This window comes from Leuciscus leuciscus (assembly GCF_965113295.1).
Source record: "Leuciscus leuciscus genome assembly, chromosome: 10".
NCBI classification, from domain to species: Eukaryota; Metazoa; Chordata; class Actinopteri; order Cypriniformes; family Leuciscidae; genus Leuciscus; species Leuciscus leuciscus.
Window position 1 is genome coordinate 38,365,168 of NC_138734.1, and position 27,352 is coordinate 38,392,519.

The 27,352-nt window shown below is 37.5% G+C and overlaps 1 long non-coding RNA gene across 1 annotated transcript; it reads left to right on the forward strand.

The window, feature by feature from the left end:
* The first annotated feature begins 391 nt into the window (after positions 1–391).
* On the forward strand, positions 392–27,310 carry LOC309508133. The gene is made up of 3 exons (XR_014209406.1): positions 392–734; positions 20,381–20,525; positions 27,194–27,310. It is a non-coding gene; the product is annotated as an uncharacterized lncRNA (long non-coding RNA).
* Positions 27,311–27,352: the final 42 nt, after the last annotated feature.

A 27,352-nucleotide genomic window follows, 5' to 3' on the forward strand; every position in this document is an offset into this window, starting at 1 on the left:
GAAAACCGCACAAAATGCAAACAAAATCTCTCCTATAATTAAGTCATCACTCATGCTGATCCACTTAAACCACAAAAAGTACAAGTGCAATGATCTCTCAGAGTGTTTATGGAATCATAATAATACTGAGAATCTAATATAAGCTGTTGCTTTTATGAAGATTTTTCTTATTTTTAATTAGCCGGTGCACCTGTTTGCAATTACTGTGCTTGGCAATCAAATGACTTCCATTTCCAAATATGATGGATAATGCAAACTTTTATCTGCGCTAACTAATGACTGGCAACACTTGCACAAATTGCATTAGTAAAATGCACTTACCATAATAAAGGTACTGAGTTTGTTTTACTGCCTTTTTTTGAGGTCTGTAATCAAACTGGCTTCTCATAGACCTTTAAACCACAGATCCGCAGGCTCTTTGAAACAGGCTTGTTTTAGGAAACCTCTAAAGGTGGCCAAAGATATCAAAAAAGTGATTTTGTCTCTTTGCACAGAGCGGATTTGGCATGCTGCTTTAGCCATTGTCACCTCTGCTGGAGAGCTGGATTGGAACAAGAAACACTTTCCTCCCATTTGTCCTGCTGCTGGCAAACCTTAGACAGGCCTCTTCTATGCTGCCAATGACCTTGTTGGACAGACTGCAGGTGCTCAGAGGACATGCGGCTGCTTTGCCAAACCGGCATTTTCAGATGGGGCAGGTGTGAGTGTGAGTGTGAGAAGATGGAACGGATGAGGTGTGTGTATAGTACTTGTATATGGGTATGTTCTTGTTCATACATGTTCAATCTAAGCAATAGCAAAAGACACAAGAAAATAGTATTTTTAACTTTACAGCCCTGTTACACTTCAGATTATATGACTGCAGTAGGAGAGACCTGAAAGTGTTGTCAAATTTTAACAAAATCATTTTAACCTATTTGAAATTTGCAGCAAGGGTAAATCACTATTGTACTTTTTTCAAATCTGTTTAAAGTTTAATTTAATTAATTATTTAATTATTAATTAATATGAATGTATTTATTAATATTAATTCATTAATAATCATTTCGTTTTTTAATGCTGCCTTCACATGCTATCAGAATTGTCGCAAATACAAGTTAAAAAATCCTAGTTAAAAATTGGACATGAACGGAAGCATGGGAACAATTTTGATACCCAAGTTCCCGAGTTGGGCGGGCCATAAACTTTAAACATGTTGGAGGGGAGAACGATTGCTGGTGTGACTGGTAATCTTAAATTTTTCCACAGCAGCTGCATCGCCTTGTGTTGTCATTGAAGTAGTAGTACATATTTATATATGAATAATCATTTGAAGCGTAGTGTATGCTTTATACACAGCAAAAATAGCCTGTGTTTGACCCAAATTCCAGAATTGTCAGCAAACTGACCAGATAGAAAGTGTGGTGAATGTTTACAGTTGTCAATGAATGCAACACTAAATATTAGTTTTGCTTTAATAAGAATTTCCCAATAAATAGGCAAGAATAAACCTGGTATACTCAATGATTCCTGTTCTTTCCGACAACAAAGCACTTGAATGCGTGGAAAGTGAGAAATTTCCGTTTGCACGTGAAGGAAGCATAATATTTCTATTTAGCTTTATTTTTATTTCAGTTTTAATATAAGTAATTTTAATACTTCAACCTAAACTTTTTCATTTCAGTTAGTTATCAAGGCAACTGTAGATAAACCAAACTAAACTCTTCAACTCCCCCCCTTCAACTGTAATCGATTAAGATTTTCCTTCTCACAGGATGAAAACTATGAAAACTAATTGCATGATGAAGCAATGTAAGAATGAATGTTTACTCGTGTCTGGAGGAGATTAAAAGCTTTTATGATAATCCCTTTATTCTAGCATAGCAAAACTGTGATGCTGATTTTTTGTGTCGTGGTCTTCCCTGCTGTGTGATGTGTCTGGGTGCCAGTCTAATTTGTAGGAATGCATTTGAAATTGTCATCAAACCTAAAATGGTGTTTGAACACAAGAAGGGATAAGCATAGGATATAAAACAGGGATTCTGAAGGGCTCTCATATTTGTAAGTGGAACCACTTGCATTTTCTCTAGTGCCCAAACAAATAATAGAAATCACACCCGTATTTAAGCCAATTTGCATTTCAGGCCATCTGAAGAGGCCATTGAATAGGGGGATTTAAATAGGATTTGGTACTCAAGCAAATGAGTCTATGCATATTTTACCATAGAACAATTTCTCTTTTGAGCAGTCGCAAAGTATCACAGAAATATTGCAATACTAGTTAACTATTACAGTGCAATTGGCATTAAATGAAAGTTCACGATTAATTTGTGCATGTTTCATTTAAAATTATTTAATCAAAATATCATAACTCGATCTTACAGTGAAATGTCACACTTCTCTCTGGTGACTTATGCCAGACTTCTCCAATCATTTTGTCTGCTTAAACCCTTTCTTACAATCAACTGCAAACTCATTCAGATCTGCCTTTATCCCATGAACAACCGATGGAGAGAAACTTTTTTTTTTTTTTTTTTTGGTTAATCCACTTCACTTGGATGTACATCACAATATGGAAGAAAAAAAATCTGACACTATATTACATTGCAACTTTAATAAATAAAAAAGTATTGATTATGTAACCAAATTAAACAAATAGGTATAGGGATTAAATTCATGACACAAAGCCTTTCAAAATACAGCCTGCTCTAGTGTGGGTAATTTCTTAGAGATTTGTGATGTAAATGTAATAGAGGGCTGTTGTAAGTGGAACTTTTGACAGTTTCTTATAATAGTAACCATTAGCACCAACAAGGCGTTCATTATGTGAGGTTAGACACCATGGAGTACAATAATGAAAGAGCTGCATGTAGTCTGCAGCCATGGCATAGAAAGACACCCCTGTATGGACACTATAGACATAATTAATTAATGTCTTCACTCAGACTTTCCATGTCAAACTGGCAGTTTAAAAACATTACATATATTCAGTGCTTGCTAGGAAGTCCAAATACTGTATGAATCAGAAACTCCCATAGCTCATTAGCATAACTGAGCACCACGGCTGAGATAGTTGGCTCCAGAACTAACGTTTTCGACAGCAGAACTATCAGTTTATGCTGTATCTCACTTTCCATTTTTAGCTAAATTAACAGAGATGTCCCATCTTTATGCTAGTCAAGAAGGTTTGTATTATCTAGACATAGCTTAGCTGTTAACATTCACATTTTCACTCATCTTCGCTATTGACTAAGAGTCAGGATGAAACATAAGTTGCAATAGTCTTTACTTCCCTAATGTGACACATATCCGAGTGAAACGGCTTCTCGAACAAGAAAAAAAAATTAGGGCGGGACTTGATTTTGTCCATCGGGAATTGACTGAATCGTTGGATGGTTGTGGTTTGCTATTGCTGTTATCAAATGTGAGTGATGGGTTGTCTCGCCCTTGTGCCGAAAAACACGTTATCAGAGAAGAGAATGTCAGGATATATCACAGACATAGAAATGAGAGGAATAGGAGTACTGCAATAATTGCACGTTTATTGAACCAACTTATTGCAGGTAAGTACTGACATTGTGGGCAGGATCACCAGAAGCAGACGCAAGGAGATGACTTGAAACAAATATCGAAGATAAAGCGCTGGAGATCTTTCAGGTAAGACTCACCAAGTAAGTATCCAGGTAAGTGAGTCCATAACTCAAGACAAGGGCCAGACAATGGGCCTGTCTAAATACCCACACTTGCGGTCTCGGCCACTTGAGAGCGTGTGCACACAACAGGAAGTAAGTGTCTCAAACTGACCACCAACCGCAATTTTTAAAAGTCATATATATTTTTTTAGTCCATCTGTCATGGAATGGAACACACAGGATTGTGGGGATGTCAATAGTAGCGAAGGATGCATCTATGCTGCCTTAAAAAATCAGATCAGATGAAGGGATCTCTAATGACAGAATTTTTGTTTTTGGGTAAACTGTCCCTTTAACACCAACAGCCTTGTGACAGAAACATTAGCGATACACTAGAAAATGTGTTTTATTAAAATGCTCGACACCTCTAATGTCATATATCATAAACAAGGTATGTCCTTAAACCTTTTGTTGGATTTTTATTAATTTTTTAGATAATTATCTTTTTAAACTTGAGCAACAAGAGGCTTTGTGATTAATTTGATCACAACAAGGTCATTTGATCAGACAAATGTCTGACATATATTGCTTGTGCCCCATTAAAAAGGGTATTTTAAAGGCTTTTAAAGCTGTTATTGGGAGGAAAACACACAGTAATCGACGACACCTGCTACAGTGCATGTCTTACTTTGGCTTTTATCCACCGTTATATGGGTCATTGTATCCCTTCATCCCTTGATTCTTGTCACCAAAAACTGAGTCACACAGTCAGACAGACAGATTAATTATAAGACTCTCTCTCTTTCACTCTCTTTTTCTTTTCCTCTCTAACTCATAAACAACAGCCATAGCTGCAGGCTGTGTCTCATGCTAGTTTCTCCACTGTTCCAGTGGTTTGCGGTACATTTATTCTCAGGTCTTCTTTCTTAAAGGTCCCATGGCATGGATTATTTTATTATTTTATAATGTTTCCTGGGTGCCCTTATAATGTTAGTGTGTTTTTTTTAGATAAAAAATTGTCATAATTTAGAAATAAAAGGCATTTTAGCCTCTGATTTGAGCGCTCTGTTTGAAGGGGCATGTCTGCTGTAAGACTTCAGTGTAAACGCCCACTGATGTGATTGGCTGACATGCTTGCATATGAAATAGCTAGCATTACATGTGGAACTCTCTCGAAAACTTTTACTATTACAGCTATCGACAGTCCTTTGGAGCCTCCATTCTTGGTAATTGAATCCAGGAAAGCCATTTGCTAATCTACCACACACACACACACACACACACACACACACACACACACACACACACACACACACACACACACACACACACACACACACACACACACACACACACACACACACACACACACACACACAAAGCTGTGGTGGAAATTCTGTGGTTTGTTGCTGTGGACATTAATCCCATTCTAAAATGTCATGTAATCCACAAATTAGTTTTAAGAAATTGATTTTAAGTTAGGCTTAATGGTAACACATTACAATAAGGTTCAATTAATTCACACAAAACATCAATGCATACGGTATATTTTAGTTATTTTATAGCGTTTTCCATTTAATGTGTTTTACATTTCACAATAGTTAATTTATTATGAACAAACCTGAATTAAAGGGATAGTGCACCCAAAAGTCAGTAAATGATGACAGAATTACAATATTTTTGTTTTGGTCTTTAACAATGAACAGCAATCTATTAAAATGTATAATTAATTATTGGCCATAAATAATAAATATACATTACTGATAATTCTAATAAAATATAAATTAAGTATATATTTATATATAAAAATGCTGGGTTGTATCAACCCATGTTTGGGTAAAATATGGACAAACCCAACCGTTGGTTCAAATTGTTACATTAAGTTTTTAAACCCAATAGTTGGGTTTGTCCATATTTTACCCAAACAAGCCTTTTTTTGTGAAAATATTCACCACCTTTCAAAGTAAAGTAATACTTTTTAAAATTATTTTCGAAAGATGTCTCTTCTGCTCATCAAGGCTGCATTCATTTGATCAAAATACAGTAAAACTTTATAGAACAGTATATTTGTAAATATTACAAATTAAAATAACTTTTGTCATTTTAATATTTTAAAAGGTTTTTATTCCTGTGATGACAGCAGAATTTTCAGCATCATTACTCCAGTCTTCAGTGTCACATGATGCTTCAGAAATTATTCTAATATGCTGATTTGATGTTCAACAAACATTTATTATCAATGTTGAAAACAGCGCAGCCTAATTTGTTTCCCCCAATGTAAATGTTTGTAAAGGTCTTTGTAATAAAAAAATCTTACTGACCCCAAACTTTTCAACGATCTTACAATCATACATTAACCTAAATTAATTAATGCTGAAAAAAAAGTTTGTTGTTGTTAGTTCACGCTTCCTAATGTTTAACCTAATGCCAAATTGAACCTTACTGTAAAGTGTTACCATCTTAAAACACATTTGTGTCAAATATTATTGTTTTTTTATGGAGATACTAGACTGGATAAAGACATTTGGGTTTTATCTTGCTCTCAAATCAATGAGATGGTCAATAGGGGTCATACAGATGACCTGTCCTGTTGAAGCTAAGTTGTTTGTCATATAATATGCAGATGCCTTGTGTCATGGATGACAGGTTGATGGAGTCATTAGTCACCGGTACCATTATCCACGGTTTGGATGGAAATGAATCAGCTAGTAATTAAATGCATTGCCAATTTTGACACCTGAACCAGTGTGTATGAGTGCTTGTCCTACAAACCGAAAACTAACCAATAGTGCCTGTCTGTTAAAAGGTCATTCCCAAGGGTTAGCACTGTAACTATGGAAACAGAAGGTGCAGGATAAGCAGCGATCAATATGATGCAGGTCAAAGGGTGGATGTTGTTTAAAGGTAAATCTAATATAGATTCCTAAACATATGAGGGACTCAGAACACTGAATTTTCTGGTATACAATAAGATTAAACCAGTGTTAATGTGAGTGACAAATAATGGTGCAGGTGAATGGTAATTACAGTGTTTCTTGGTGATTTTGACACATTTTAAATACTGTAAATTGCCGTTAAGTGGATGTGATTAAATGTTCGACATAGCAGCCATACAGCTCCTTATGTGTGTGTCAAAAGCCTCCACCCATTGCATCAATAGCATGAAATAAACACCGCTTTAGGTATCTTCGGGGCAATCTCTCTTTTCTCAAGCAATGCGATTACACATGTCCTTGTTCCCATTGACTTGTTGGTGTACAATGTGTTAGTGATCTATGTTAATAGGATTATAGTGCAAAGAACTTGCTGTGTTTTACCCCTTCATATGGTCACTCTCCAGATCAACTGAAATTAGATGAGGAAAACTGCTTGTCAGCAATGCTACGATGAATTGATCCTATTGCATGCGGCGTATTATGTTGTGTTAAAGTACAATATTATGGAGTGAAAAATATATCTTAATTTGGTTTTATTTGATGTATTGGGCTACTATCTCTGCTGTTGATTGTTTTATTGATTGTTTACCAGCATTACTATTGTAGAATTAATCGTGTAGCTTTTTTTAAGCAGTGAGGTTTACAATTAGATTACAAAGTGTTTGTCTTACATACTGAAGACTGCAGCCCTCAAAGGCCAATCTGACCATATGTAATGGCCCCTAGGGAAATGGGTGTTGGGCTCTTTTGAGTTGAGACAGTACACTAAAATATTTTTAAAATCTTATCAATTTTTCAAAAAGTGAGAGATCACAAACATGACAATAAAAAACAAATCATAGATTTAACAGTTTTGTTCCTATTGTGTGTGGAGTGCCACAATGTGACCAAGACAGCACACCAGATTCCATTCAGAAACAACCAGAACATGGGAAATCTTGCAAAATCTCTTGAGATTTGAGATTTTTAAAAAGTTTCAATCCAATTTCAATGCAGAACTATAAGAAAATAATAAATAAAGAAGAATAAATTCAATTCCTAAAATGAATGAAGGCGTTTAAAGGGATAGTTCACTTTGAAATAAATTTTTGGTATGTTTTAGCTTACCTCAAGGGCATCCAAGATGTAGGTGTCTTTTTTTCCGCAGTAGTTTCAATTTTGATATTTTTAGGTCAAACCGTTCTTGTCTGTCAGTCATATAATGCAGGTCGATGGTCACTGTCTCAAAGAGCATGCACAGAGTCCAAATTAAAACAATTCCCCGTCGTCCAAATTAAACAATTCCCCATCGTAAGTACACATTGATGGCCTAAGACACGAAACGAGCGGTTTGTGTGAGAAAACGAACAGTATTTATATCGTTTTTACCTCTTATACACAGCCATGTCGAAGTGATCTGATCTGACGCGTGCGCAGACTGGTGCATAGATATATACACTAGATGTCGCCTTAAAGACATTCGTTCCAATGAACTGCCGTAGACAAGGCGACATCTAGTGTATATATCTATGCACCAGTCTGCGCACACGTCAGATCAGATCACTGATCACAACAGATCATGGCTGTGTATAAGTGGTAAAAACGATATAAATACTGTTCGTTTTCTCACACAAACCGCTCGTTTCGTGTCTTAGGCCATCAATGTGTACTTACGATGGGGAATTGTTTAATTTGGACGACGGGGAATTGTTTTAATTTGGACTCTGTGCATGCTCTTTGAGATAATGACCATCGACCTGCATTATATGACTGACAGACAAGAACGGTTTGACCTAAAAATATCAAAATTGAAACTACTGCGGAAAAAAAGACACCTACATCTTGGATGCCCTTGAGGTAAGCTAAAACATACCAAAAATTAATTTCAAAGTGAACTATCCCTTTAAAAGAATTAGAAGCATTATAAACAAAACTGGTAGAAAAATGCATAAATTTTTGTTACTTGACATATCTGGTGTCAGGAAATCTCGCAAAATCTCAAATGTGACTTTAGAGAAAACAAACATGGCGGACGACGGGCAAAAAGAAAAGGCATTTACTTTGGACTACTTTTTACAAAAAAGTTTGGTTGAAGTCGCATTATGTTTCTGTCTTTCGTCAGCTCGCTTTCTGATTGGGTATCATTTCATTCCACGTGACAATCTACAAAGTCTGTGCGTGTTTGTCCTCGGGGTCCACACAACAGGACTTCTGATCAACATGTTGAATATTTTACGATTCGAGATCGGTGCGGGCCTGACGTTATTCCGAACAGATTCAGGAAAATCTGATAAAATAATCTGTAGAACCATTAAGATAATCGTGACTTTACCTATAGGATTGTCAGAAGGGGACAATTGGGCCCAAAATCAGCCCGATTTTCTTGTTGTGTTGTGGGTGCATGCCTTAAGGCAACTATAAAAATCAGAACACCCTAGCAACAGAATAGCAATCCTCTAAAAATCAATTTTAAACCGCTAGCAACGACTCAGCAATGTTCTGGAAACCTTCCACAACCCCTCATGTTTTCTACCCATATTTTTTTCTTCTACTTTCCATACGAGAGATTAAAGAATACATGGAGAGGAAATGTACACTATCATTATAAAATTTGGGTCATTAAGATGTTTTTAAAGGAATTAATACTTTTATTCATAAAATACACATTACATTCATCAAAAGTGACAGTAAAGACATTTATAATATTATAAACATTTTAAAATATTAAGCAGCACATCAGTTTTCAACATTGATTATGATTAGAATTTTGAAGTGTAATAATATTTAACAATATTGCTGTTTTTATTGTACGTTTGATAAAATAAATGCAGCCTTGGTGAGACGTCTTTCAAAAACATTTAAAAATCGTACTTACTTCAAGTGTACATGATTACACTATAAACCTGTTGAAATTACGCCACATTGTTTTAATAAAAGCAATCATTTCATCATCTTTTATAAGGAACAGCTTTATTGTTGATCATTTGATTATGGCACTGAACCCAATGAGAGGGTCAGCCTTGACAAGCTGGAGCCATAATTAAAGCTGCTTTTTCATTCTCAGTATGTATGAAATGTTTTATTAAAACTCGGAGCATAAGTAATACAGTCAGTGAACCCAAAGATTATTGTAATCGAGCACAACCAGAGCCGCTGACGGGGAAGGTGATGAGAAGAGCAGGTTATCAGAGCTGATTTATAAGTGTTTTTAGCATTCAGACTGAGCCGCATGGATCCAGACTGCAGTGGAGAAGGCGACCCCTGGTCAAGTGCCTGTGTCTGATGACTTAATTAGGGTCAGAGTCTGGGACACTGGCCGACTGAGGGGACGCGGTTAGACAAAAGCAGTCTGGGATGGGCGCTATCAGCATTTCATACTCTGTCTTTGTTCATGTGACAGCACCAGATATGCTTTTGTCAAGTAACAAAAATTAATGCTTTTTTCTAACAGTTTTGTTTATAATGCTTCTTACATTTGCCTATATAATGCCTTCATTCATTTTAGGAATTGAATGTATTCTTCTTTATTATTTTCTTAACTTCTACATTGAAATTGGATTGAAACTTTTTAAAGTAGTTCAACAGTAACATAACATTTTTATATTTTTTCATTTACACCCTGTTTCTCTCTCTTTCTCTTGTCCTGTCTTTCAAATCCTCCTACAACTACCCCTTCTTCCCAAAACCACTGGTCCGAGCTCAAATACCCTACACCAAGGGAAAGGTGATAGCTGACAGTGGGAACTAATCTGTTCTATTGATCAGTCTGTCAGCCAGTGACTTCAGTCAGTAAAAAGGCCAGGCACACATCCATTAACCCATTATATTTACAAGAAATGATTTTTCCAGTGAAAACCTTTACTTTTATCCACTTGTATAGATTTCTTTCCTACCATAATCTTAAAGGTGTACTCAGTGCTTCTTTTTGATAATTAAAGAAAGTGTTATACATTTAAGTAATATTACACAAACAAGAGTGCTGTTGCTCTAAAAAAAAGGTGATGAACTTCATTTAAGATGAACAAGATCACACAAAATCTGTGATGATTGTGAGTGTGAAATTGCTTTTATAAAACAGTTTTTAAACTGTTTAAACATTTAATTTTTTTTTTAAAAAAATCTCTGTCTCCTAACAAAGTCAGGAAATGCTCAATCATAATTGAGCATTTCCAAGCAGTCATGTTCTGTTTCTGAATTAATCAGCGTTTTTAAAGGAATCGATTAAGGGACAGATTCAATGACTCACTCATAAAGACATTGATTGGTTTTAGAAATACAGAGGTCTGAGGTTTATCACATTTGGTTCTAACTGTGATAAAGGCCACAAATGTAATAAATTCTGAATTTTGGCCCAATTAGTTAAAGTCGGCATGAAACGGAAGTTGAGCTTCTCAAACAAAATGTAGGGCGAAACTTGATTTTGTCCATCAGGAATTGTTTGGATCATTGAGGTTCGCTATTGCGGTGATCTCATGTGAGTGACAGCTTGTCCCACCCTTGCGCTGAAAAATATATTATCAGAGAAGAGAAGAGATTCTGCAGTTTTCCATAAAAAAATAAGAATTGTCCATTTTGATTTCATAGTGAAATAGAGTTGCAACCGAGTAGAAAAAAATGTCTATTATGTTTCATATGGCTCTGTTAATGTGTCTCATCTTACTGATAATTACAAATTACATTGCATGAATCACGTAGATTATGTATTTTCAATTCAAAATGGTGAAATTTTATGAAAATAAAGGGTAACGCTTTATTTTGGTGGTCCCTTTTGAACGTGCTTGTGACAAGTAACTTTGCAACTATATGTCAACTAACTCTCATTAGAGTATTAGTAGACTGTCTGCTTCATATCTGCTAACTCTTTATTGTAATGGTCCTCCAACAGACATTCTACTGACTATAAGTAATTTTGCAACTCCATGTCAACTTAATCTAGCCCTAACCCTACCAGTCTACTAATACTCAACTTACACTCTAATGAGAGTTAGTAGACATGTAGGTGCAACATTACTTATAGTCAACAGAATGTGTTAAAGGGACCATCAAAATAAAGTGAAACCAAATAAAGTAGTTTGCTGTCAGTCGTTTAACATTTCTATCCTAAAACTGTTGTCAAATATTAAATGTTTAGCTACTTCTATCTTTGCACAGGTGGATGAACAGAAAAATCCCAGTGCTGTTGGACTTTTAAGGAACAAACAAAAGGAAAATAAACCGATTTGGTGTGAAGTAGCAGCATTTAATCAACAGACTTCAAGCTTTAACACTAACAGCTGTTAGTAAGTCCACTGGAATGAAGAAAAAGCAGTGAAAAGTACGTTTTGTTTTTTCTTTCTGACCAGTTTATCAGTAATACTAGTGTGTTTAGCATCTGCCAGTGAAGAGTAGGAATAGTGAGCTCTGGGGTTTGGTTACTGACATCTGGGGATTGGTCACTGGCGTCTCTGGATTTGGAGATCAGAGCAAGTATCCCAGGGGGCGTTGATAAAAGTCTTGACTTCAGCTTTCACACAGAATCACCACATTATGTCACTCCGCCAGCGCCCTCCTTCAAACGCGGAGAGAAATGGATCCAATTGTTGCCCACAAGTCTCTGTGTCATTGAATATTTATCACCTCCATGATATTGGAAAAAGGTTCTAGAGCGGCAGCCCGCCTCAGGGGCAGGGAATTCAACACCCTATTATAGAAGAAGAGCAATATGGCTGTCATCAGCTTCCCCTTGGTTGTGTTTAATTAATTATCTGTAGCCCCCCTGATCGAGCCCCTCTTTAAACGCTTCCCTTAATCCCAAAGACATGTCGGAACACATCATCTTTTAGCTTTAAAGACTGCGCGGTAGTGCAACAGGCTTAGTTTTAGTCAAATTTATTTTTCATGTAAGAGCTTATAATAAGATTTGTAGCTGTATCAAGAGCGAAAGACAAAGTAAATATATTGTATTACAGTATCCTCTCTTAAAATGACAGCTCATTCGTCTATCTCTGTATCAATCCCTCAGGCACATATCATAATACGCTTTTCTGGACGTTTCACAGTCTCTTGATAAACAGGAGCTGAGCATTTGTTTTTACAGAAGGGAAATGCCCTTGTTACTGTGGTGAAACTTCCCCGTTAAAATATTAAATCTTTTTCTCATTACTTTTGTTTTTTATTGAGACTCATCGATGGTGCTCTAATCCTCCAGCAGTGTGCGTTTAAGTTCGAATTGCTGTGGTGTTAGAAGGATCGATTTTCTACAACAGGAACATTAGCGATTCTCGAGTTGAGGGTATTAAACTCCAATCATTGTGTTCTATTGTTTGGCATGTCATATTGATTATCTCCCAGGTTTCACTGGCACAAGTGAAATATTGGAACCTTCATCTGCCATGCACACGAAGAATACTCTCGCCTCTGTAAATGAATAGGTATGTGCTCTTGCTTAGGGACAGCAGGTGGGATTAAATATCAGTTTTTGGATGATTGCATGGAGAAATGGAAAACAAATACATAAAACCATTTTCAACCTATATTGCTGTTAAAAAATGTTTAGGACTTTGTCCTCATATCTTGCAATTGCGGCTTTATTTCTTGTAATTGCCACACAATGACTTTACAATTGTGGCTTTGTCTCACAGTTATGACTTTATATCCAACAAAGTGACTTTATATCTTGCTATATGACTTCATATCTTGCAATTGCGGCTTTATTTCTTGACAGGGCAGCTTTATGTCTCACAATTATGTCTTTATATCTCACAATGTGACTTCATATCTCATATCTTCATTTTATCTCACAGTATTATCTTGTGTTATTTATTTTTTACTCTGAGGCAGAAACAGGCTTCTACAGTGTGTTTGTGTTTAATAGGGAAGGAGATACGGGTCTCTCCAAATACATGGATAAACACCTCACAATCCAATAAATATAAAACGAGTCTGGCTCATGTATGTTTTTATGTGTGGAGCGAGGAAGGGCCTGAGGCAGTTTCTTGTCATTGCACAGAGTGAATTGTCAGCCTAGTGTGGAGGTCAAAAAGTGAGAAATGCAGCAACCTCTCACACGAGTAGCCCACGGCTAGCCTGTCCATTCAGCAGACAGCCTCTGACACCGATAGCACACAACATGTTAATAAAAAGCCCTGTAAAGTTCCCCTGAACCAGCAAGGGTTTTGACAGGAACAGATTTTCAATCATTAATGTTGCCCCTCTCACTACCCCTCATTACTTTATACCTTTGCAGGAGAGGTTGCCTCGGGGGAAGCCCAGTGGCAAACTCCTACAGTATGACCGGCTTCGATCTCGTCACTCGCCTGGGACACTCTGTGCATAATAAAGATAAACTTTCTTGCTCCAGCACCAATCGATATTGAGATCCACAGTTACATTCACTGTGCTATCTCTCGCTTTCATGTCAGCAAAAAAAAAAACAAAAAAAAAGATGCCCCTAGACATACATACCAAATATGTTATTCTACAAGTATTGGTGAATCTACACAGGGATCATACTCTAAGGTGGTTTGTTGTTATATGTAATATAATATAATTTGTGTGTAATTTTTTGTTTGTTATTAAATTAACTTTTTGTGTGTGTGTGTGTGAGTGGGGGGGGTTCATAATTAGATTTTCATGCCCAATAATTATGTAAATACTATTTACATAACTGAGAGCATCCATGCATTTTGTATTCTACATTAAGATTCTTTAAATGAATGATTGCATTTTAATTTGAGGATATAATAATCCAAGCATACTGCATGAGACAGACTCGTGAAGGATTTAAATAAATTAGAGGGGTCATGACATGGTTCTTTTATTATTTTAATATGTTCCTAGAGGTTCACTTATAATGTCAATACAGTTTTTTGCACACAAAAAAAAAGAAAAGAAAAAAAATGGAAAAAACGATTATCATCAATTCCCTCCATCTAAAATTATCTTTTTTTTTAACGACCAGGGGGACTCATTACTATCAAATATTATTTGATATTATTTAATTATATAAATATTATTTATAAGTAGCATAGCACTATGTAATGTAAACATATTTTTTACAACATGCAAATATAAATGCGGATTCAACTTCAGCAGAATCTTGTGGAAATTTCTTTTTTCTAATACTCTAATGATTTATATTTATTTAATAACTGTTTTGGACTCGGACATCATGTATTGCGGCAGATAATGACATGCGTCTTGACATATGGCTATCTGTCCGGAGCAGAAAAAAATATGGAAATCCTTTCAGCTGTGTTATAGTTTTTCTGACAGCTAGATGGTTATAGCTAGATTAAATAGTAGATTATAACAGGTTTTATTTGCTCTTGACACAAGCGTTTCAACCGTTAAGCGACTTAATGCCATTTGGTGATGTATAACTATTAATCGATTTCTTATGCAAATGTATTTGCCCGTGTGACGTCACAAATCCCACGATATCTAAACAAACCATTTTTGTAGCTTGATTTAAAAAATGAAACTTGCAGGATGTTTTAACGGTACAAAGACCTTACATGTCCAAAGATCAAAGCAAACTTGATTTCCCATGCCATGACCCCTTTAACAGGGTCCCATAACATTATTTTGCACAAAATTACCAACTTGATTTGATTAAATTGTATTTTTGTTGGCTAAAATTGTTGATTTAAATCTAAACAGGTGTTTTCATCCATATTCAATTATTTGCACCTCTTCCATACACTGAGTTGCATCCTGGTAGGTGTTAGTGTCACCGAGTGTTGAATATTGATGAAACAGAAAGACCTGAAATGACAGTCTCTCCATGGCGGCCACCCCCTCCTCCTCCATCTCTCGGCAGGATTCAGAGAGAAGCTAATGGCCATGCAATGCCTGTCATAGTTTCAAAAGCACTGCCTTTGTTCCAGCACTGCTTGGCTCTACACCCCCCGATAGGCCCAGCCCTTACTAAAAATGTCAGCGAATATTGATTTGGTGGGGAGCAACAAAGACTTCACTAAATGATAGCTCCCTTTGTGCTGCGGCGATGAAAGGGCTAGACCTTTCTCCATAGTGCTTCGATGATGCTTAGTCCATCAATATTTCATATCCGTCTTACACTACAAAGTGAAGACAAATTGACAGAAAGGGTTTTAATACACATCAGAAAATGTTTATTGTGGGCCGACATTAAATATTCAATCAATTCAAGTTAAATAGACTCTCAGAACAGGTGTGCTTGTTGCTACTATTTTGTTTGTTATTTAATACTTCTTGTTTCCTGAAATCGAAGTACATTCACACCTACACAATAAGCAGTATAAATGCTACCTGATGATATTAAAAGGATGTAAGAGGATATGTATACAGATTTTCCACTGGCTCCTTATGGTTTTCCAGTGTAGACTTCAAAAGGCACAGAATCAGGGTTATGGGGGTTGGGTTGCTTCATCTGTAAAAATGCAAATTAAATGTCCTCGATTCCCCATTTGGCTTTGTATGTATATAGATAGCACGCTAGTGTTTAATATGTGACTGCTGACTGCTTGAAATGAAAACCTTTTTTTAAAAAAAAAGTTTAATCACATCTTGCTAAATGGACTGCTACCGTTACAGCAGTTTGCTCTTTGGAAGTGTAGACATGTTGCAACAGGAGAAAACAAGCTATTTACATTTAATTAGATCAGGGAGAGAGTAATAGAAAGCTACACATAAAAGGATTGTTTGTCCAGAGCCTTGACATAAACTTATAAATCATTTCAAACATATAATATTTGATATTTATGTTATTTAATTACTTTTCCTCCTATTTAAAATGTTATATTGTATTATTTAATTCTGAATTTATATGTGTGTGTTTGTGTTTATATATTCAGTATATACTATATATATAATAACATTCATTTCCTAAAATTAAGTATATATATATATATATATATATATATATATATATATATATATATATATATATATATATATATATATATATATATTATTACTATGTATCTAGGAGCAATGAAGTTCAGTAACTGAACTTCAATTACTAGTTATTAAAATAGCATAAAATGTTTCAATGATTGTCTTGGAGCTTGTAATGTGACAGAATGCTTCCTTTGCAGTGTCTTGCATGACCAGCTTTCAATTACACCTCTGTTTGAAAATGGCAGAAAACTCATTAGAGATCAGCTGAGTGGAAATAGATGTTATCATATTAATGGAACAAACCATATAGCACTTGCCCTATGAGTTTTAAATATAAAATAAAACGTTACATTTTAATCATACTACTTTTGTTTGTCCTTTTAGCATGACACACTCGTTCTCTGAAGGTCAGCCGAGAGTATATTATGTGCACATCACAAATGACTCTTTAAGTACAAATATCTCAATTGTATTAAATTTATATCTTTCTCTTAATCAGATATTTTATGCATATTTTTGAAAGACCGACGGTTTATCGGCGTCCTTGAATGAAACCTCTTTGATAAGAGCAAAGTAGTCAGTGGCAACAGTCTTAGGGGCTAGTTACACTACACCGTTTTCAACTAAAAATGGAAAACTTTTTTTGCATTTTGACCATCATTTACATGACAACGGCGCTTTGGGGGAAACTTTTGAAAACTGGTTTTAAAGTGCAAGTTTTTGAAAATGATACCAATATCGATACAAAAACGTGATTTTATGAAAACGGTGACCATGCGTATTGCGTGTTCAGTCTATAGGCGCGTAGTGTGTCTATACAAAGTTACATCGTCAACTACTGGCCTGGCAGCAGAATACAGCATTTTAGTCGTTTTCACAGATCAGGGATCATTTTAACGTTGTCGTCTGAATGTGCAAAAACGCAAAGGACATTTTTTTTCCGTCTTGTAAACCTACCATTAGAAAGCTGCAAAGGTGGAAAGCCTCTGGGAGTCAATATTCAGGTAATGAAAAGAGACATGTCCAACAGCAGCAATCTGTATCAGTTTAACAAGATGCATTGCAGTGGGCCAATAAACTGCATCAGGTAAAGAGCTCTGCATGCAAACCGAAGCAGTGAAGCACTAAAATTGTGGTTTGAAGAAACTATCAATAGTGCATTTGTGGGATTTGGTGAATCTTCCGCATATATCTGGTTCTAAAATGGAGATGATGAATGGATATATCAAACAAATAACCACATCTTCACTGATCCATTCTTCCACTTCAGATCCAAAAACCTAATTCATTTTGCTATGTAGAAATTGCATCAAATAACAGCTTCCTTCAACCCCAGTTTTCAGTGGTCTTTATTATGTTTATATAATTTAAAATAAAACACTTTTGTAGCTTTTTAAGCCCGACTTTTCATCCTCAAAGCAAGTTTCATTCATTTTGGTTATTTCAATACATTTAAAAGGATAGATTATCCCAAAAAAAATTAATTCTGTCATCATTTACTTATCCTCATGTCATTCCAAACACATATGCATTTCTTTCTCCTACAGAACACAAAGAAGATATTTTTAGGAAATCTATAGATTTTCTGTCTATATTTCACTGTAACGTTTATCATCAACTCCATAGGACAAACACACTAAAGTTCCCTCGACTAATGTTCATGTCTTGTGTGAATGGAGTTTGTATATTAAGCAGTTCAGGTTAAATGTACTGTATGGTTTTTGGGGATTAGGACAAAATCAAAATGTTTGAGGAATATCAATACAGTGCAAAACTGCTGAAATAAATGTATCGTTACTTATATTTTTCTTCCTGGCTGTTAATTTTAGAGAAACACATCTTTAAAGTTTACTGAAATTCTAAATGTAAGATCTTAGTAATGTGTTTCAAAAGCAGGAAATGTCTATATCTCCATCTAATACATAATTCATGTAGTTTGTTCGTGAAGTGGAATCATCTGTATGAAATTCCACTTTTTTTTCCCTTGAAATAAGCTAAGCTTATTGTTATTCACAATATCAGGTTTCTGCCAAACATATCCAATCAAATTCAATTTGACGGTAGATGTTTTTTTCCCCTCACAAGTTGATTGCTAATCTAATTTTCTTGCATTATGCAGCAAAGCGTCTCCAGGCTTGTTCACACAATGTCTTTCTCTTTATAATTCCCTTCCTGAACATAGACATTCAGTATCAAGCATTTGTGGATGAACTGAGCATTATGTCTGTTGCAGTGTGCAGGTCGGGGACAGGAGAGCTGTCGGGGACAGGCAGGTGTGAGGTGAACATGAGATTCAGATTTGGGCTCATCACCAGGGTGTCGTTCCACTAGAGAGATATGTCAGAATTGATTGCATCTCATTACAGGGTTCGCTTTAGAAGTCTTCCCATTATTAATCTATTATTCATTTTGGTTTTATTTAAAATATAATAATCTGCTTTATGGTCTTTCATTGAAAGAAAATATGGAAGTTCATTTGATGATCTTGTTAGGGAATTATGATTCATATTTAATGATTATAACTATTAAAAATCACGTTTTGCTTTCTGCTTAACATTTGAATAAAGTGACGGCATTAAAACCAATTTAATTTAACTTGATTACTCAGGGGCCGTTTACACGACGCCGTTTTCAACTAAAAACGGAAGACTGCGTTCATTTACTGCACATGACAACAGCGTTTTGGTGGACTGAAAGCGCAAACTTTTGAAAACGATACCATTACTGCCTCTGTGTGAACTCCAAAAATGTGAATTTGTGAAAACAGTGATGTCATGCGCGTGCGTATTACACGTTCGGTCTATATAGGCGCGTAGTGTTTCATTACAAAGTGACATCGCCAACTACTGGCCTTGCAGCATAATTCAGCATTTTTTGTCGTTTTCACGGATCCATGTTCTTTATTGAAAAAAAATCATAGGAAAAACTTTTCTGTCTTTAGGACATTGTTATAATAATAATTGCTTCCCTATTTTTGATGTATATCAGAGTGAGGACAAGAAAAAATGTATTCCATTGGGAATTCATTGGATCATTGTCATTTGCTGTTGCTGTGATCTCATGTGAGTGACAGGTTGGCCTGCCCTCACACCATTAAACACGTCATCAGAGAAGAAATGTTGATGATTGTTTTGATTAAAGACAAAAAGATGGTGCACTCGTATTACTATGAATGAGGGAAAGTGCAACGCACAATATGGCAGAATTAGTCCCGCCTTCTAAAGAAAAGAGCCAATCGGTAAAGTGATCGCATCACTGCAGCTGTCGTTAGAAGCTTTGTGTTCGTGCGCATGGGACTGCGTATGCGCATTAGCTTGGTCCAGCCTGAAAAATGATTTTTTTTTTGTCAAGATTCCAGTATCTAGAAACAAAATTTATGAGACAGTTGTTGTCAGATTTCATTGGGGATTTCAAATTTAATCGTAAGCTTGGCGAACAGTTTTGGAGAATTGATATTTCCCCATTTAAAGAGATAGGAACTGCACTTGCATCCCCGAGAGGTGTTTTAAAGATGGCTGCCGAGTGAAATGACTTGGGGACTTGTTAAGGGGCACATAAAAAAAAAAAAAGAAAGATGCACGTCAATTACAGTATTACTAGACTGTTTAATATCTGCTAACACTTTATTTTGATGCTCCCCCAAAAGTAATTTTGATTACTTTTGATTGCTCAAAAGTTTTGATGAAGTAATTTTGATGCTCCCCCATTCTACTGACTAAAAGTAACTTTGCAGCTACATGCCAACTTATCCTACTAACCTGAACCCTAACACATAACTTTAATAGTCTACTATAACAGTCTGCTAAGTCTACTTAAAGTCTACTAGTACTCTAATGAGAGTTAGTTGACATGTAGTTGCAAAGTTACTTATAGTTAGTTGACCATCAAAATAAAGTGTAAGCATAAGGACTTTAACAGATTTTTTTTTTTTTATCAAATCACAGAAATACACTTGGCTCTTTGTCTGTTTTGACACTTTTTCTATTCACCCAGGGCTGTGAAGACCAAGAGACTTGCAGTTAAAGGAACCATTGGAGAGAAGCAGACTGCTGAAAGCCTATTCACACTGCAGCTCGCCAGCGTTAGGTTTCAGCTGTCGATGTGCCAGGGACTGCTCTAGGAGCCAGGTGGAACTGAGGTATCAGTCGAACACAAGTCTAATGAATCCTTCACTGAGCTGCTAAAATCAATGGTGCACTAAATAAATGGTGTTGTTGCACATTATGTCGGCATTAGTTTTAATTTAATGAGATGGAACAGTTCTTTACCGGTGGAATTGATCTTTTTAACTGCCCTTGAGAAATATGTTGAAATCTGAGCCTCAGTTGACACCACAAACTTTCTGTATAGATCTATGAGAACTTTAATTTGATTTAGGAAGACTTTCATGACACGATCGGGCTAGATTTCGATCGGGCAGCACTGATAGATATTCCATCTCTACCACTATAAATGAAGTCATTACCACCCTGTCGTAATATGTGTATATAATGATCAAATGATCTGTATCAAAATTAAATACCACGGCCCTTAGTAAAATTAAATGAAAAATAATCATATAAAATATATATTTAATAATATTTCACAATGTTGCTGTTTTTACTGTATTTTTTATCACATAAATGCAGCTTTTTTTAACATAAGTAATTTCTTTCAAAAACATTAAAAAATCGCACTGACTAAACCTTTGAACAGTAGTGTAATATAACTTATGCAAAATGTTTGATGACAATCTAAAATAAATAAATGATATGACATAATTAAGTGTTCACAATCCCCAGCAGATGCTGTCTGCAAACTGAATGAATAACCAGACCCAAGAGGTCTGTCAAATATCATTTAAAAATAGGTAATTATATATATTTTTGATAGACCTCTGGGGTCTGGTTATTCATTCAGTTTGCAGACAGCATCTGCTGGGGATTGTGAACATAATTTTTTTAACATGTGTGAGGGACACAAATGACACCCATTTGTTTTGGAATGATCTTATTCCTCCGCCAATCTGTAAATCTTTCATTCCTACATTGATAGTTCCTACTGACTCATTATTTCAGCGAAAAGCAACAGTTTGTTTAGAGAATATCTCTGAAAACACTCTGTGCTGCACTTACACGACTTACAAAATTAGCACCCTGTGATTGCAGTGTTGAGCACTAGATCACCTTCGGGGATTTGATGTGGTGAAATTACACGGCCTTTTGTCCGACCAATCATAATTATCCATGTCAATTACATGCAGCTGCATAATCTCTTTACAAAGACACGTGAAAACCTCATATTGCCAGATTACTACTGTCTGACAGTCTTTCCCCTGTGCTGTGGCGTGAATGTTGTCTGACAGCCCATCAGACTGCTTTTACTGTAGCCTAACCTTTGTAATTACTGGGTTTTCTCTCAGAGGAATAAAATAAGTGCAGTGACATTGAAGGCTGCGTATTTTTGTGTGGATATGTAAAAAATTGTGGATGTGATTTTCTCTCCTGAATGCGAGACATGTCAACAAATCCCCCTGGTATCTGCCTGTCCTGCTCTCTCCCGGGGTGCGTCGTGTGTGTGTGTGTGTGATGGCGCGCAGCTGCCATGATTGGGGTTTCTCTCTGGCACCTGGAGATTCAGTGTGAAACGATGGCATCAGCCTGGGATTTGCTCTGCCTCTCTCTTTTCAGCCACTTTGAAATTTAAAAGTCAGTTCATGGAGCAGAACAGTTGCATTTAACAGGATTTGAGCCTGATTATTTACTAAATGTTGATATGTGAAGTTTTCATTGTCAAGACCAAAGCGGTGCATTATAATTCAGATTATTTTACCTAAATTCAAAAGTGTTTCTTGTCACTGTATTAGCGTGATCTAACTTTGAATAATACATTGATAAAACATTGAATTTTCATTTGAACTCTTTCCCTGCCAGCATTTGTTTTTTTTTTGTTGCTAGACATCACAACACTAAACTTTCATGGCCCACAGAATATTGTGATGTATGAATATCTGAACATGCAATATATCTAAAGAAATGAAGAGCCTCTGCTTTTAACTCTTTCCCTGCCAGCGTTTTTTTTTTTTTTTACCAGCCACCACCAGCATTTATCTTTTTCACAAAAATTTCATGGCCCCCAGAATATTTTGTTGTATGACTATCCGAACAAGCAATATATCAAAAGAAAAACAGAGAATTTGCTTTTAAACAACAAATAAATTTTATTCTAGCTTCATGCATTTTCTTTTTATCAACACTTGAATGTGGGTAAGTTTCATAAAAAAGCAATATTTTAAGCAAAAAGCTGAGAAAAACACGTTTTTGTCAAAGACTACCGGATCAGATTCAGAAAGATGATCAAAACATATTTAGTAGATCTGTTATGGTTTAGAAGGAGAGAACCCAATCGCAGACCATTTGCAGACATCTCTAGGGTTTATTACAGAAAAAACAGGGAAAACAAAACCCACGAGGGGGCAAAACAAGACAGGATTGACAAACAAGACTAGACTAAGACTGACAGAAAACTGAACAATAAACTAACAGCTAAGACAGGATCAAAACACTTCACAAGACTTCTCAACAGGTTACTCACAAATGAATCTTCACAAAGATTGGCAATGAACCGGCACAGGACAGCAAACACAAGGGGATTAAATAGGGAGAAACTAATGAGGGAAACAGGTGACGGCGATGATACAATAATGATAACAAGATGAGATAACAAGGGGGCGGGGTTACAAGACGAGACAACGCAAGCACACAGCCAAACAAATGGCCATGTGCTTACACACAAAACATGGGCCTGTCATGATCCTGCCTCAAGACCAGGGAAAATCAGAGACAAGGCAGAATCATGACAGAACCCCTCCCTTAAGGAGCGGCTTCCAGACGCTCCCTAAGGGAACACTAAACACGTGACATGACGGACTGAGACATGGACACAAACCAACAAAACATGACAAATAACAATAAAGGCAGACATGAAAAAACAATAACAGGGTTGGGGTGACATATCAAATACAATAAACAAGGCAAGGGAGGTGGAGGAAACAGGACGATGGCTGAGGACGAGGGGTCCGGGCAGACTTGGATGGGGAAACATGAGGAACAGTCTTAGGGGAAACAGACCGGGGTGAAGTGGTGACAGGGGTGTCCGGGGAAACAAACAGAGGTCGGGTGACAGCTGGTACGGGGCTGGACACATTAGCTGGGACAGGACTGGACACAGACATCCTCCTGTCTGCTGGGACGGGACTGGACACATCTGCTGGGACGGGACTGGACACATCTGCTGGGACGGGACTGGACACATCTGCTGGGACGGGACTGGACACATCTGCTGGGACGGGACTGGACACATCTGCTGGGACGGGACACATCTGCTGGGACGGGACTGGACACATCTGCTGGGACGGGACTGGACACATCTGCTGGGACGGGACTGGACACACTAGCTGGGACAGCACTTGCAGTGGCGGGCTCAGGAACAGCGCTTGCAGTAGCGGGCTTCAGATCAACACTGGCTGCAGCTGACTCAGGAACCGGATCTCTTGCAGCTGTGGATTCAGGACTAGAGGACTTGACAGGACTGACAGGGACCTCAAGGATCTTGACTAGACGTGACAGATAATTAGATAAGGTCTTTGCCGCGACAACAACAGGTAAGTCTTGATGGGCTGATACGGCTTGAAGAACTGCTTCAGCAGCTGAATCGGCCGCAGCTTTCTCCTCAGCACTCACGGCAGTGGGCTGAGGAACAGCGCTTGCAGTAGCGGGCTCTGGGACAGCGCTTGCAGTAGCGGGCTCTGGGACAGCGCTTGCAGTAGCGGGCTCTGGGACAGCGCTTGCAGTAGCGGGCTCTGGGACAGCGCTTGCAGTAGCGGGCTCTGGGACAGCGCTTGCAGTAGCGGGCTCTGGGACAGCGCTTGCAGTAGCGGGCTCTGGGACAGCGCTTGCAGTAGCGGGCTCTGGGACAGCGCTTGCAGTAGCGGGCTCTGGGACAGCGCTTGCAGTAGCGGGCTCTGGGACAGCGCCTGGGACAGCGCTCGCAGTGGCGGGCTCTGGAACAGCGCTCGCAGGGGCGGGCTCTGGAACAGCGCTTGCAGGGGCGGGCTCTGGAACAGCGCTTGCAGGGGCGGGCTCTGGAACAGCGCTTGCAGGAGCGAGAGATGACGAGCGAGAGGCTCCCTTTCTCCTCTTCTTTCTCCTTGAACGCGAAGCCGAATCTGTAGCTGGGCTAGCGACCAGTTGGAGATGTTCAGCTGGAACCGTAACAGGAGCAGGGATGGCGTTCTCGGGCAGCGCTGACTCGGTCGAGGAAGACTCAGACGGGGAATCCCAGGAAACTCGTCTCCCTCGTTTACCATGGAGAACAATGGGAACAGAAGAGGCCTCAGGAGAAGAAGTGGAACCAGCCTTATCACCAAGGGCAACAACGGCCAGGACGCGACCCTCAGGGATCACAGGAAGTGAAGCAGGAGAAGACCTTGTAGAACCCTCTCGATCACCTCCTCTACTGCGGCCTCCACGGATCCCGCGAAACACGACCAACCGGGTCCCTTCAAAAGATTGTCGCTTGGCAGGAAAGGACATACTGTCTGCTGGGTTCAATATTGGGCTGGTTCATTCTGTTATGGTTTAGAAGGAGAGAACCCAATCGCAGACCATTTGCAGACATCTCTAGGGTTTATTACAGAAAAAACAGGGAAAACAAAACCCACGAGGGGGCAAAACAAGACAGGATTGACAAACAAGACTAGACTAAGACTGACAGAAAACTGAACAATAAACTAACAGCTAAGACAGGATCAAAACACTTCACAAGACTTCTCAACAGGTTACTCACAAATGAATCTTCACATAAAGATTGGCAATGAACCGGCACAGGACAGCAAACACAAGGGGATTAAATAGGGAGAAACTAATGAGGGAAACAGGTGACGGCGATGATACAATAATGATAACAAGATGAGATAACAAGGGGGCGGGGTTACAAGACGAGACAACGCAAGCACACAGCCAAACAAATGGCCATGTGCTTACACACAAAACATGGGCCTGTCATGATCCTGCCTCAAGACCAGGGAAAATCAGAGACAAGGCAGAATCATGACAAGATCGAGTCCATCAACACCCCCAAAGCTTCACAGCTCGTACTGGGTGAACAATGAGATTTAATTTAGTAACATTAGGCAGTTTTGATTTATATTCTGTTTAGTGTTGTTAGATGATCGCGTTATTGTACATGCATCTGCTTAAATATGATACCGATTGTTTCTGCTTCTTCTTCACGTGTCTTTTTGATCAGGAGATTCAGTATTCAGATGAAAACAAGGAATCCGGAAAATTCCGTCAATGGCGGGGAAAGAATTAATGCTTATTTCAAAAGTAAATTAACATTGTAAAATCGGTTTTATTATTTTCACTCAAAATCCTAATTTTCTCTATGATTGTATAGTATTAAAACTATTGTGATTCTTTTATTATGAATATATTAATTGTTCTATTTCCATTGCATTGTCTTTTGATTTAATTATACTGATATGCATGGGTTTGGAGTTCATATTATACATTAGTAATGAAGTGTACTGTCACTTTAAGAGACCCTTAACTTTGGCCGCATTCTCACCTCTCTCAGTTCACGCTAAGCTGAGCTGGGATGAGGTTGTTAACCCTAATTTCTTACTAAAACAAACCTTACTGACCCCAAATTTTTGAACGCTAGTCTAAGTACATATAAGTACAAATATATAGTTATACAAGTCATGCCGGTGACATGTTCTTCATATCACTATTTTACAAACCTTGTGTTTTTGATGAAGTCAAATTAACCCTCAGAACTTCTATGGCTAAAAATGGGTATTCATATGTTGTGTATATGTTAACTGGTATGCTTTGTTTTGTGCCATGCTTCAGTGTGCTCGTGAGGGGGGTAATTATCACTGTCTGGGTCTTTTGGAGATCAGAACAAACATACTGAGAGGCTTGATAATTACTCTGATTTATTACCAGTCACTGTTGGACTGAGGAGTCAGTTGGTCAGCAGTCACAACTCTTTTTTTATTTTATTTTTTACTCTCATTGTCTCATTACATTCTTTCTTTCTTTCTTTCTTTCTTTCTTTCTTTCTTTCTTTCTTTCTTTCTTTCTTTCTTTCTTTCTTTCTTTCTTTCTTTCTTTCTTTCTTTCTTTCTTTCTTTCTTTCGGCATCTTGTTGAGCTTTAAAATCCCCCATGTCTTACATTCTCTGGGCATAACATAGTATTTTGCTCCCTTTTTGAGCGGCTTTTGTTTGTCTATGAAAAGAGACTGCTTACGAAGAAGTAATTAGGTGTATTATGTCCACAGACCTGGGCATTTGCAATCATTCTCAAGTGGAGTTCCCACCATTATTGTCGAAATCTTTGTTGAACACTTTACCTTAATTGTCAATCTCATTAGAGACTCAGCATTACACAACTATGTTTGCTGTAAATGGGTGAACATGATTGTTAATAGAAACCAACACAGTTTGTAAAGTATTAGGATCATGTAACACTACTGTGTTCAACCGTGTCTGGACAAGACATGATCTGCCAGCAGTAGCTGACTGGGTTATTAGGCTCAAAGCTTCACAAATGCTCCTGAAATTGTCTTGTCAGGGTAACAAATTACTCTGATGTTTTCTGGCCAAACTATTGAATAGCCTTTATAATATCTGAGGCCTTCCTGATTCTTTTAAGTCTTTTAAGTGTATTTAAACATCTTCCTTTTCCATTAAGGCACAGCATCATGAAAAGCACTGCAGTTTGATGAAGGATTAGAACAACTCTCTGTTTGTTCACAGACCTCACAAGCGGTGGGCTCTAGAGACTCCTGAGAAGCTGAGAAGAGTTCTGTGAAAAGAGTGTCACGATTTGATGATTACATCACATGAAATATGCATAAAAAAAACATGCATCATAATTAGATAAGAATGCTTTAGAATTATTGTTTGATGCTGGTT